General features: G+C 45.7%; 1 long non-coding RNA gene across 1 annotated transcript; it reads right to left on the reverse strand.

Annotated features, from left to right (window-relative positions):
• Window positions 1-12,549: 12,549 nt before the first annotated feature.
• On the reverse strand, window positions 12,550-13,899 carry LOC149345542 (uncharacterized). Its single transcript, XR_016292014.1, has 2 exons — window positions 13,827-13,899; window positions 12,550-12,921 (listed from the first exon to the last, which is right to left on the reverse strand). It is a non-coding gene; the product is annotated as an uncharacterized LOC149345542 (long non-coding RNA).
• Between the last annotated feature and the right edge of the window lie 278 nt (window positions 13,900-14,177).

The following is a 14,177-nucleotide window of genomic DNA, read 5'->3' on the forward strand; positions in this document are numbered from 1 at the left end:
AATGCCCTACCTCCACACAGTCAGCAATCGTCTAAAAAAAGTCGCACAGCGCGCCGGTGCGGATCTCGTCTTCACGGCTCCCAACAAGCTTTCTGCCCACTGTTCCAAAGTGAATAAACCGCACGAACCTCGAGAGTGCAGGGTGACACACTCTGACTGGTATGTCCCCTGTGATTCAGGAGTAATTTACTCTGTGCCAGTGTCATGTGGGAAGAGGTACATCGGACAAACGGGAAGGTGTATCAATATCAGACTCCAAGAACATCAAAACAATGTTAAAAGTGTAGCCATTTCTGCGCTCCTGGCTAAGCACTGTAATGTTGTGAAGGTATAGGATGCGCAATCAAAGGACGAACCACGAAGAAAGACACAGAGACACACACAAGCGCACTAACAACTGTTTATTTCTTCCTTGGAACGCTTACTTATACACCTGGCCACGCATGCTCAAAAGCAATCTTTAACCACAATAGCCATGTCAAGGGCTGTTAACGCAGACGCGAACGCAAAAAGTTGATTTCGGCTACGTACAGACTCACGGACGTGTCACTGGTACAGTCTACAGCGTTTTCCTTTATGTGGAAAGCTTCCAAAGCCAGCCGCGCTTGTTCATTTTTGCTTTTTCCCAGTATCACGGTCTCGTCAAGTCCCGGTGCGCAATTGCGGCAAGAACTAAGATGGAACACAAGGTGTGCCTCTTTGTCTGTGTTGTTCCTAACTTTATTCGCATGCTCCCTGAGTCGCTCGTTTATGCACCGCCCTGTCTGCCCGATGTAGGTCTTACCACATGAAAGAGGGAAGGAGTATACCACCCCGGTGGCGCAAGGGATGTAGGTAGACCCGTGCCTGATTAGGCATCCACTCCTTCTATCACCGCACGTGCGGGCGCACAGCTTCGCCAGTTTATTCGGCGCAGAAAACGCCAGAGGGACACCATGCCTGCCTGCAACTCTCTTGAGCTGATGATACACCTTATGCAGATATGGCACCACCACAGGCCTGAACGCTTCGCGTTCACTCGTCCCTCTCATACTTGGCGTACCGGTCTTCATCTTTCGTATCAGGGCCTCGGCAACCGCCGTCAAGAGCGACATAGGGAAACCTGCTGCTGAAAGCCAGCGTACCTGATTGTCAAAACTTGCCTGCAATTGATGCACACACGACTTTTTGAGAGCCGATTCCATGCAAAGGGAAGCAATGCCTCTTTTCACAATTTTGGAATGGTCTGATTTGTACGGCAAAAGTTCCTTTTTTGCACGAGGTTGGTAAGACCAACATACATGCCGCACGCAGAACTCTAGTTTGAGGTCCAGGAACTGCAGAACACTCCTGTGGGGTAACTCATGTGTAAAACCAAGACCTTGTCCGTGTTGCTTAAAAACTTCTAAAACTTCATCAATCGCATCTTGGCAGGAATAGTCACGCGCTAAAAAAACTAAAAAGTCGTCAACGTACCTAAACACTTTTAAAACCTTTCCCTTGCTAAAAACATCGTCTAAAGACTTGTCAATACTCGATAAAAAAATTTCACAGAGAACTGGAGCAACACAGGACCCGATACAAATGCCGTTGCGCTGCAAAAATGGCTGGTCATTAAAAACAATAAAAGTGACCTTAAGATAATATTCTAAAAGATTGAGAAATTCCCCACAGAAAGTCCCGTAGCGTTCTGGAAACTGAGCTCACCATTTTCCTCAATGCATGATTTCACCGCATACAAAAGCTCGCGCTGTGGCACTGAATAGAAGAAATCTTCTACATCTACTGAAAAAGCATTCCCGACATTTGTATTACTTTCCAAAAACCGCACTACATCTTCCGAACTCTTAGTCCTGAACGGATCGTTAACCTTTAGCAATTTTAGTCTCTTCTGCAAGAATAAGCTTACATTGTGCTGCCAACAACCAGACTCACTGACTATGGTTCAGGCTTCAAATCGACTAGGGACAGAAAATACAGAGAAGCATTCCTAATCCACAAATTTAAAACACTGCAACCAACAGGGATTAACATGTCCACAGGAAACCAGGAATCTCTCAGGTACATTTCAGGGTTAGCATCATTTTAAATTAACAAATGTCTTGCACGTGGTCAGACCATTTCCTAGAACCTCGCATAAGTATATTATCTTTTCAGGAGGACACGGGGGCGCGATGGGGGGCGCGGGCGTGGAGGTAGACAGGGACAAGCCCTTGTCCCTGTGTGCTTCTATGTCCGTGTCTTTTGTTGCGCCTCTGTGTCCTCCTGAAAAGTTATGAACCAACACGCCCAAATGCAAGTACTTCGGAGTATACTATCGCTCTTTGCACCCTTCCCACGTCATATCTTCCACCACATTTCCGGCCTTCTCACCCTCTTCCTTTGTTTACCTTTTTTTGTTTTTTTATCCTAAACCCCTACTATCTGTTCTCGGAAACCATGACATTCCTGTTACCCCCTCTGCCCCCACCTTTTGGCTTTCTCTGAACTCGAGCCATTCCCCCCCTCCCCCCCTGCCTTGTCCTTCCTTGGAAATGCCCCCCCCCCCCCCCCCCTTTCGTTGTACTTCCAGTGCCAGCCTATTTTGTTTGCCTTGGTGTCATTTCCCTGTACCACGCTGACTAATCCTCTTATCTGAGTTTTTCAGGTCCATCCAGCGCCAACCCCCCGTCGCAGCCCCTTCAAAGCCTTTGTTCATTACACACCCTCGGGATATATGTTTTTCCACTATTGCAGCTTAACGAATCAAGATTCACCTCCCTCCCCTTCCTGACACGCATCCCCTCTCACACCACTTTCCTTCCCCACCCCCGGGGCCTTCCTCCTCGGAGTGAAGGCCCTATTTAATCCCTGCCAATGATGAACGCTTTGCCCAGACGAAGACAAGTCCCCTTGTCGAAACGTTGGCTCAAGGAACCTGAGGTTTTCCCCTCCCTTGTTCATTTTGTGATCGCCAAGGACCATCTACCGCACCCTCTCTCTACTATGGTTCTGAAAGGTATTTCCGGCTTGTGCGTCTTTGCTGTGAAGAAAACCGATAAGCACTGACCTCTACTTTTATCTATATCCCGAGCGAGCGTCGTTAGTTCAAGTTTTTTGCAGAATTCTATAAACTTAGTTTTTACTTTTACTGCACTTTTTCGGACTGGGACAAAGTTTTTGGACGCGGCCTGCAGCGCTTTTTCATCAAAAATGCCCTTTTCAACAACTACAAAACCAACTGTCTTATCGCCCTGCAAAAGACGCAAATTGTCTGCTTTCAAGAAGGACAACGCCTGCCGCACGTCATTGTCCACGAGGCCAGACGGCCTTTTCGGTGCAGACTTTTCCAAGCACTCCACTCCTTCAAGTAGGCAACGTTCGCGGTCTTCTTGGTTCGCCTTAGCGGCCACACACCTGTTGAGAGCGACCCATTCATGGGCAGGGAGGGAAGTAGGCGCACTGAATTTCGAGCCACAGTGCCACAGAATTCAGTGCCACAGCGCGAGCTTTTGTGTGCGGTGAAATCATGCATTGAGGAAAATGGTGAGCTCAGTTTCCAGAACGCTACGGGACTTTCAGTGGGGAATTTTTTAAATCTTTTAGAATATTATCTTAAGGTCACGTTTATTGTTTTTAATGACCAGCCATTTTTGCAGCGCAACGGCATTTGTATCGGGTCCTGTGTTGCTCCAGTTCTCTGTGAAATTTTTTTATCGAGCATTGACAAGTCTTTAGACGATGTTTTTAGCAAGGGAAAGGTTTTAAAAGTGTTCAGGTACGTTGACGATTTTTTAGTGTTTTTAGCGCGTGAATATTCCAGCCAGGATGCGATTGATGGTTTTAGAAGTTTTTAAGCAACACGAATAAGGTCTTGGTTTTACACGTGAGTTACCCCACAGGAGTGTTCTGCAGTTCCTGGACCTCAAACTAGAGTTCTGCGTGCGGCATGTATGTTGGTCTTACCAACCTCGTGAAAAAAAGGAACTTTTGCCGTACAAATCAGAGCGTTCCAAAATTGTGAAAAGAGGCATTGCTTCCCTTTGCATGGAATCGGCTCTCAAAAAGTCGTGTGTGCATCAATTGCAGGCAAGTTTTGACAATCAGGTCCGCCGGCTTTCGGCAGCAGGTTTCCCTATGTCGCTCTTGACGGCGGTTGCCGAGGCCCTACGAAAGATGAAGACCGGTACGCCAAGTACGAGAGGGACGAGTGAACGCGAAGCGTTCAGGCCTGTGGCGGGGCCATATCTGCATAAGGTGTCTCATCACCTCAAGAGAGTTGCAGGCAAGCATGGTGTCCCTCTGGCGTTTTCTGCGCCGAATAAACTGGCGAAGCTGTGCGCCCGCACGTGCGGTGATAGAAGGAGTGGATGCCTAATCAGGCACGGGTCTACATCCCTTGCGCCACCGGGGTGGTATAGTCCTTCCCTCTTTCATGTGGCAAGACCTACATCGGGCAGACAGGGCGGTGCATAAACGAGCGACTCAGGGAGCATGCAAATAAAGTTAGGAACAACACAGACAAACGGGCACACCTTGTGTTCCATCTTAGTTCTTGCCGCAATTGCGCACCGGGACTTGACGAGACCGTGATACTGGGAAAAAGCAAAAAAATTACCGACGATTACGTTACTTCCTAATGTGAAATTTGAGCGCAGCAAATAAGCTGTTTCACCTTTTCGATAGATTGAGGCAAAGAAATCGAGCAACACATGTATGCGCTATCACAGAACTTTTTTTTTTAGCAGACGGAGGACTTCCATCGGTCTTCTCGCTCATGGCTCAGAAAGAACTGGCAGATAATTTCGCAGTGGCGAACGGCAGCGGCAATTTCGGCTCGGGCGGTGCACATATACAGATCCGCCGCCACCGATCTGGCTCTCTGATTGCCACCGCACAGGGCGAACGGCAGCGGCAATTTCGGCTCGGGCGGTGCACATATACAGATCCGCCGCCACCGATCTGGCTCTCTGATTGCCACCGCACAGGGGTTGCATTGGAGGAGGAGCGAAGAAAGGAATTAAGTTCGAGCTGGCGCTTTGACAACCGGAGACTCGCAGGAAGAGGGGGGAGGGGGGCGGCGTGTACACCCAGCGGCAAACGATGGGGGCAGAAGCGCGCGCAGCAAGCGGACAACACGATAAAGGGAGGAGGGAAGAGATAGCAGCGACTGACTGATGCCGCTGACGCCGATAGTGAGTCAACCCCAGCTGCGGATGAAAGGGGGGGCGGAACTGGTTACGAGGCCGACAACAACGCCGACGACGACGCGAAACCCAGGAACGGACGCCAAAGAGCTGCGCTCTAAAATGAACAAGCGCGGCTGGCTTTGGAAGCTTTCCACATAAAGGAAAACGCTGTAGACTGTATCAGTGACACGTCCGTGACTCTGTACGTAGCCGAAATCAACTTTTTGCGTTCGCGTCTGCGTTAACAGCCCTTGGCATGTCTATTGTGGTTAAAGATTGCATTTGAGCATGCGTGGCCAGGTGTATAACTAAGCGTTCCAAGGAAGAAATAAACAGTTGTTAGTGCGCTTGTGTGTGTCTCTGTGTCTTTCTTCGTGGTTCGTCCTTTGATTGCGCAACCTATACCTTCACAACATCATGTACCAACCAGGGCCAACCCAAGTTTTATTTAAGCACTGTAAGAAGTGCAAAATCGGAGAAACACCCCTGAAGGAATCTGCACCCCTGACTTTAATGATTGCACCATTATTGGGCGAGGGCGAGATAGGCTGACGAGGGAAATTGTTGAAGCCCTCAATATCTATAATGCCACTCAAGAATGCGTCAGTACTCCATCCCTCTCCTTGTCAAGAAAAGAGGGGGATTTTCTGGGTGACTTGACAAACACCTAAGGTTTCTGGTGTGCCACATACAGAGCTGACTAATTTACGGAATCCTCGGTGGTACTGCTTTTATCTTGCTTTTAGTTCCACACCCCTTTTGCGCCCGTTTTTTTAAGCTTTTACCTTCCTCACATTTTTATTTTTTATATTTTATGTTTTTACCTGTATAATTTCATCTGTGTCCGTCATAGTTTTTACCTTTCCCCGCCCTCTTGGGTACTTTTTCACTGTTTTTTGTAAGTTGTTACCTACCTGATCACCGCTTCGTGGCCCTTTACACCATCCCTTCATCGATTATAACTTCTATTTGTTCCCTGTTTTTTTTTTTTGTCATCTTGTGACGCGACCACAGTGCTTGCCGGTTATCGCTGCAGCAGCCCTGTTACCTGCCGCCTCATGTTTTCTATTTAAGCGTCTTTCCACCAGAATAAAATTTCAGTTGTGAGTCAGCGCTCGTGTGTGTGTCGTTTCTTCATATTTCCATGTTTCTCCGCGCTGTCCTTTCTTTAACTGCATTACCAACTAGCTCGGAACTTTCCTCTTCTGCTCTTCTCCAAAGTCGGTCTGTTTTCTTTCATAAGGTTTCTGGCATGAATAGCAAGTTTCTTATAGTAAGCGGCTGTGAAGGAAAGCAATCTATGATGGAGAAAGGAAGCTCCCGTGTCCTTAGTCTATGTAAATTATCAATCGCTCGTATTGCCCTTTCTTGACCAAATGTTTAGGGGAATCCCCCAAGGTGGAGTATATATGTATTATTATTATTATTTATTATTGTATTTGTATATTTGTATTATTTTTCTTTAACTACGAAGTTTCTGAGAAAGCTGTTTAGCTTTCCTTTGTAGCCGTATGGCTGCGCTCGGGTGGACGTCAATGAGTAATTACTTCCTTATTGCCCTTTCATGTATAGCCAGTACTTTCACAAGACTGGCTCAGGTAGTCGCTCCTCAGATCAGTAAAAAAATATTGTGCATGCGAAAACACTAGAGAGAAATAAATTTGCAATTTGCAATTTCAAGGTAAAACTGTGTGAAATTTGTTTAGGATACCAAAATAGTCAGCCATTTTAGTGCAGACGTAAAATATGTCTTCTGTCCAAAATAAATGCTCTTCAAAAATAATTCCAAGGAACATTGTCCCAAATCCCAAATCCCACGAAAGCATTGGGCTGCTCGCTTATGTAAGCTTTTCCGGTGTCACATGATTCTTGCTCGTCGATGCGGATTGGTTGGTCGCTGAGGCTGTCATCCTCGGTGAGCATGACAATACTGATGTTCGGTGATCCGTGATTAGTGGTGATAGCGGTCAATTTCCACGGGGTTGCCGTTGTTGGCGATGGCCCCGGCGAATATGTCACCGCCGCCCCCTGAGCTGCTGGACCGAAGAAGGGCTCGATTCCCGTGGCGAAATAAGCCTGCAGTAACAAAAGCGTTGTAAGCCTCATGTCGGCGAGTGTGCCGGCTCCAAATCCTTTCAGCAAAGGATTTCAGCAAAGCTTTCGACTCTCTCAACCACAGTTTACTTTTCCAAAAGCTGAAATTTTATGGTGTACGGGGCACTGCTTATGACGTTATTCAGTCGTATCTTGGCCCTCGCAAACAGTATGTAAATTTAAATTCTTTCTCATCCTCTAATAAACCTTTTCTCCTGGGAGTACCTCAAGGAAGAATTTTAGGTCCATGCCTTTTTTAAGATATTTTAAATGATATTGTCAACATAGATACATCCCCAAAATTTGTCATCTACGCAGATGATACCAGTCTTTTTCTAGTAGATGCTGACAGCGAGGTACTCTGCCGGCGAGCAAACGATGCGTTAAAGAAACTGGAAGACTGGGCTTGTAGTAACGCATTAATTATTAATGCTGAAAAAACGAGGCTGTAATCTTTCGAGCGGGAGGGAAGCTATTAGATCTTACTTATTCCTTAGTATTGAATAATAAACCCCTAGAAATAGTCAATAGTTTCAAAACTCTACGCGTCTTTTTTCAAGAACAATCCAGTGGGACGTGCACGTCGACCATGTCGTAAGTAAATCGGCACGTGTAATAGGCATACTGTATCGCAACTGGCAGTTATTACCAATAAACATTATACTTGTCATCTATCATTCACTATTTCTTTCCCATATACAGTACTGCCTTTTGGTATGGGGTACAACGACGGCAACAAATATGTAAAAGCTCTCTAGTGTAGTTGGTTGCGAGTCAGTCTGGTGCAATCTTCGCCTAAACAATGGAAAGAATTTGGCTATTTGCTCCTCCTTCCGCTACCAACCCTGACGCTTTCAGTTCGCTGTCTGAATTTCTGCTGAGCTTAAAAAATGAATTTCTTTTTGATGGGGACTTCAACATGCCTGATTTCGAATGGGTAGACTACAAACCTCTTCATACGAATCATTCTTCATTATCTTCATCCTTTTATGAATTAATTGCTACTAATGACCTATACCAGTACGTCACTGAACCTACACGAGAAACTGAGCACTCATCTTCAGTGTTAGATTTACTGTTCTGCAACTGGCCTGCAGTGGTGCGTGACACTGTGGTCATACCGGGAATAAGCGACCACAGTTGTGTTGCCGCTAATGTTCAGCATTTTCTTCATTTCATTTCAAGAGGAGGGCAAATAGTTGGGCAAGTTGGTGAACATTCATGATGGGTTTCAAAGCGCGACAAGACGGAGACGAAAGGAAAAAACACACACGACAAGCGCTTACTAGCAACTAAAAACGTTTATTGCAACGCTGGGAACAAATAGCTAGGGGTCACAGAAAACATAAAGAACCAAAAAATAACAAGACAGAAAAAGAGATTAGCCGGTACTATCTAAAAACGCTCATTCCTTCTCCGACAGCAAAACTGAAGGCTCACTGACACAGCCCTTTGTCTTAGCAATATGATAGGCTTCGATGATTTCCCTAGTCTTCTGGTCGTGATGCGAAAAGATCACTGTCGTTAGATCCAATTGGGCTTGGCAGGACTTATCTTGTTCCCCGTGCTTGCGCACATGACTTGCCAGGTGCGTACCTGTGCCACTTCCTAAAGCCCGGCGATGTTCTGCGAGGCGCGTGTTAATGCATCGACCAGTTTGGGCGATATACACAGCCCCGCATGACAGGGGAATCATGTACACAGCATTGCTTTTGCATGCGACGTAGGGGTTTTCGTGCCTGATTGCACATTTTTTACGCGCACCAGCGTTTTCCTTCGAGGCCTTCTCTTCTACCGCACGGCAAATCCTGCTCAGCTTATTTGGTGCTGAAAAAACAACATCGACACCGTAACGAGCAGCAACCTGTTTTAGACCATGAGCAGTGGGATGAATATACGGTAGAACGGCGAACTTCTTTCGCTGCCTGTCCTTAGCTTGGCCGGTGGGGCTTTTTATGTGAATGGCCATCTTTTCGCGCGACCGGGAGATCACATGCTGAGGGTAGCCAGCAGACATAAGGCGTGAAATCTGCGCATCCAGGCTGTCTTTCATTTTATACAACAGGTTAGATAAGCGGTCGAGTTGGTGATACATTATGCAAAATGGTGATACATTATGGTCCGTGGTTGGTGATACATTATGCGTTGGTGATACATTATGCGTGGGTGATACATGGTTGGTGATACATTATGCGTTTGTTCGCGCTGTTTTTTTGCATAATGTTTCATTTTATGATGGCAGGTCTTGAATAGAGCCGCTCTAATGGTGGGCTGAGCAATCCCATTTTTTGCCAGTTTTGAGTGGCAGCAGAAACCGGAAATTCATTTTCGGAAATAAACCGGAAATTTCTTTTCGAAAATAAACCGGAAATTCCTTTTCGTTGCATTGCGACCGAAACTAACTCTTGGCAGAAAGTCGTCTCTTCATACCTGCAAAAGCACCTGTCAACACTGCCTCTCTCCGATCCTTTCCTGGCGGCGAATTCGGAGGCAGTTGTGGAATTTCTAAAGGACCAGAATCCTGGGCGTTGCAGTGCCTTCAGTATTGATGTGGAGGATTTGTTTTATTCATTGCCTCACCCAGAGCTCATGCGTGCTGTTCGGACTCACATCAGCGAGAATGACGAAGTTGCCTTCATGACAAGCTGCGGGATCACCGTTGAGTCCTTTTTGGAACTTCCCGAGTTTTACCTCGCCTCGATTTATGTGGAATGGGAAGGAAGCGCGCTTCGACAAAAGTCTGGAGTATGCATCGGCTCGTGTGTGGCCCCAGTCCTAAGCGGCATCTTTTTGTCCAGGATCCATCAAGTGATCGAATCGGTTATCAGTGGAATGTCGTTAAAGGTGTTTAGGTACGTTGACGATTATGTCCTCTTTACGGATAAAAATTCGTTCAACCGCCTGCTTGTGGACATCCTAAAGATTTTCAAGGAAAGGTCATTCGGGCTCAATTTTACCTTTGAGGTTCCTGAGGATGGTTTTAGACCTGAACCTCCACTTTAAGGAAGACCATGTGTGCTGGCAGTACAACCCAAGATCCGTTAAACCCCTGCTGCACTTTAGTTCGGGCCACTCAAAACTGGTAAAAAATGGGATTGCTCAGTCCACCATTAGAGCGGCTCTGTTCAAGACCTGCCATCATAAAATGAAAGACAGCCTGGATGCGCAGATTTCACGCCTTATGTCCGGTGGCTACCCTCAGCATGTGATCTCCCGGTTGTGCGAAAAGAAGGCCATTCACATAGAAAGCCCCACCGGCCAAGCTAAGGACAGGCAGCGAAAGAATTTCGCCGTTCTACCGTATATTCATCGCACTGCTCATGGTCTAAAAAAGGTTGCTGCTCGTTACGGTGTCAATGTTGTTTTTTCAGCACCAAATAAGCTGAGCAGGATTTGTCGTGCGGTAGAAGAGAAGGCCTCGAAGGAAAACGCTGGTGCGCGTAAAAAATGTGCAATCAGGCACGAAAACCCCTATCCCAGGTAGCACATGACAGCGGGCCAATATTGGAATACTGTTGGCAAAGCATGGCCCTAAGTAGGCCCAGAGTTTCCAATGAGTTTCCAATATTGGTTGAACCACTCACTGCCGCATCCAATGATGGCCCTGGTTGTCCATCGCTTTCCCAATACTGGCTGTGCCATTACAAAATCCTGGCTATCGTGGGCCAGGTTAGCCAGAATTTTCCCACTCCTTGCCAATGTCGGTTGTGCCATCATAAAATCCTGGCTATCATGGGCCAGGTTAGCCAGAATTTTCCCACTGTTTGCCATTGTCGGTTTTGCCATCTTAAAATCATGGCTATCATGGGCCATGTTAGCCAGAGTTCCCCCACTGTTCGCCAGAATTGGCTATGCTATTTAAGAAAACTGTCTATTTTATTTATTTCTTTATTCAATGTACCTACAGCGCCCTCAGATGCATTATTGTAGGGGGGGTAAGTACATTAACAGTAAAATTCAATACAGCAAAATAGAACACAACAGAAAAACAAGCTACATACAAATGTGAAGAACTCCCAATAAAGACCACAGCGTTCTGATTACACCCGAGACGCCTTCAACAAAAAATGTCAACAGGCGCCTTCAACAAAAATCAAATAACTTATATTTGATTAAATTTTTGGAATAAAAAAATCACTTTTTTTATTCGCTCTAGGAATTCACTGCCGCAGTGCGCAGCTGGTGTCTGCTTCATGGAGATCGCGATACAAACGTAATAGATTAGAGCAAGTGCATTCGCAAAACCGAAACTGTGTTCAGTTTTGGCAACGCCCAGAAACGAAGCAGTCGCCTTGTAATTTCGAATTATGCGTTGCGATCATGAAATATTAGGCGGGTGCTTTATAAACGCACGCGGACACGTGCTAAGCGATTCCTACGCTTCCCTACGTCGTGCCCTGTGATCGCGCCTTTCCCGTGTTTTCTGATTTGCTATTTCCTTCCTTTTCTGCAAATCGTAGTGTTCGAAATTGTTGTTTTTGTCCATTTTATTCTTCTGTTGCGCAATGTGCATTGGGGGCTATATAGCTCTTGCTCACGTCTTTGCATATTTACTCTCAAGTTTTTTTTTTCTTTCGAACATCACCTTTATTAATGAAAACCATCGAAAGTGGTTCTGAACCACAATTCAACATGCCTTTGTTTGTTTTTTGCTTTTTTTGCGCGAAACTTCCACACCAACAAACAATTTGAGGATTCTTCGACGACCACTGAATACATGGACTGACAACTGGCGTTATACGCATGTTAACCTAGCCTGTTTGGCGCATGTACGGTACATGAACCCAGGCAGCACAAAAACATTGGCCGAACGTCGCGCAAGTGTTGGCAAAACTTGGCACGAACATCGGTCCTACACTGGCATTTGGGCCGAGCGCTACCACTTCACACATTGGCCTTACTTTCATGCCAGTTTTGGGCCAACGCTCGGCCGATCAAGCGGCCAACGCAGTCCCGATGTTCGTTCTGCAGCATGGACCAGCAAAGGTCTCATACTGGCATCCAACTTTCAAACATTGGTAGCCAGCTTTCGAATAATGGTTTCCAGCTTTCGAATATTGGCATCCAGCTTTCGAATAATGGTTTCCAGCTTTCGAATAATGGTTTCCAGCTTTCGAATAATGGCATCCAGCTTTCGAATAATGGTTTCCAGCTTTCGAATAATGGTTTCCAGCTTTCGAATAATGGCATCCAGCTTTCGAACGCTGGCACATGCAATTAACCCACTCGGCAATGACCGGCACTGTGGATGGATGTACATACATACCATTCTACCTAGCAAATATTCATAAATGAGGTTGCGAAAGAATTCCAGAAAAAAGACCCGTTTATTGCTTTGAGTTACAAGAATCACGCTTCTAGCGCACACAGGATGGTTTGCGCTACCACCAGCCACCGTGGGGAGTAAAGAAAAGGGGCCCAAGAGCATGGTGGCAGAGGCTGTGGGAAAACAATTTATTTTCAAGTTTGGTGCGTGCCGATCAGGTTGGACAAAGCATCTCGGCAAGCTGCTGCGGCACGGCTAAGGCATCCATAAAGCGCTCAACGGAGCTGTCCTCCAGTGAACTGATCAGTCATATCCAAAGTAATCGTTGCACTCCACTTGCAAGGGGACTGCTGGACTGCATTCAAAGAAATTCCTCGTCCAGTTCTTGCACGATGGCCTCACGAAGCGCCAAGCCTGCAAAGAGATGCATGATGTCATGGTAAGTTGAATTATGGCCATCACAGAACAAAAACAAAAATGATTAAATAACACCGAATTTTGTGAAAAACAGTCATCGTGAAGACACTAGCAACATATTTTACAGGATAATTTTTAATTTATTCTTAAGAACCAGCACCACATTAGTTGCACAAAGTGGAATTTAATTTACTAAACTTCCCTATACCAAATGGTTTAATTTAGTTTAATGCGTCGTGTCGCACTCCCAGTAAATATATTCAATGCGAGATAAGCAAATTAATGTGATATTGAAAACAGATTAATGTATTATTTTGTTTTAATATAACTCGTATCTCTAAATTGCGAGGTAATTTTTTATTCCAGTAAACATGCACAGGTTGTAGCGTCTCTTCCACATGGACGTCAAAACAACATTTTTGATTAGTTTTATTTAATGGGGTTAAAAATGCGGCTTGCGATTTTTGACGAAATACGCTGAACGCAAGGAACTCAGGGCACCTTTGTTTTACCTTAGTTGCTTCGCATGCATGCTATAGTTGGATTCGAAACTGCAACTTGAAAACCACACAAAAATACTAGTGTTATAGTCCAGAGTAATGCCCTTTCTCATTGCGAGAGAACTTGGGCAAAAGCTTTAACCAGTAATTGCGGATTTTCTATTGAGTCTGCAAGAGTAGAAGGCAAAAAGAAACACTACGAAAGTATTACACATATCCTTACCAACTAGTCTGCAGTGGAAAATTATTTAAGCGGTTCTGATTTCCGTCGTGCATAAGCGGTAAAGGACATATTCCCGAATGCATCCTATCTCAAGTCATATGAGTTCAAACCCGCTGTTAGCCAAAGTAGTGAATCTTTAGTGAGTTCATCTCACCAAAGACGAAAAATTAAATTCTCACCATTCGGCCACAATTCCACTGCGCACGACGTCAAGCAAGCCATTTCGCAATGAGAGTGGGTACACAGAAGTCGTCCTCGTGCTTTTTGACTGGCTCTCTTCTCCTGCCTAAAAAATAAAGGCGCATGTAGTCGAAGCAACATTTACTACAAAAACCACTTTAACTTCCAGGCGTATATCAAGGTAAAAGAGTTTTAGTACTTACAAAAGATCTTGCAGGCGGTACGAACAGCGTCGGAGCTCTCCTAATATATGAGTGTGGCTTTTCGCGTGCACAGACTATGAACGGTACTAGCTCGAGTGTGCATGCATTTTCGTCGCGTTGGTTGTGCACGTGGTTGAGCTCCGCCGT

Source organism: Amblyomma mixtum, chromosome 4, assembly GCF_055824585.1.
Source record: "Amblyomma mixtum isolate Tamu chromosome 4, ASM5582458v1, whole genome shotgun sequence".
NCBI classification, from domain to species: Eukaryota; Metazoa; Arthropoda; class Arachnida; order Ixodida; family Ixodidae; genus Amblyomma; species Amblyomma mixtum.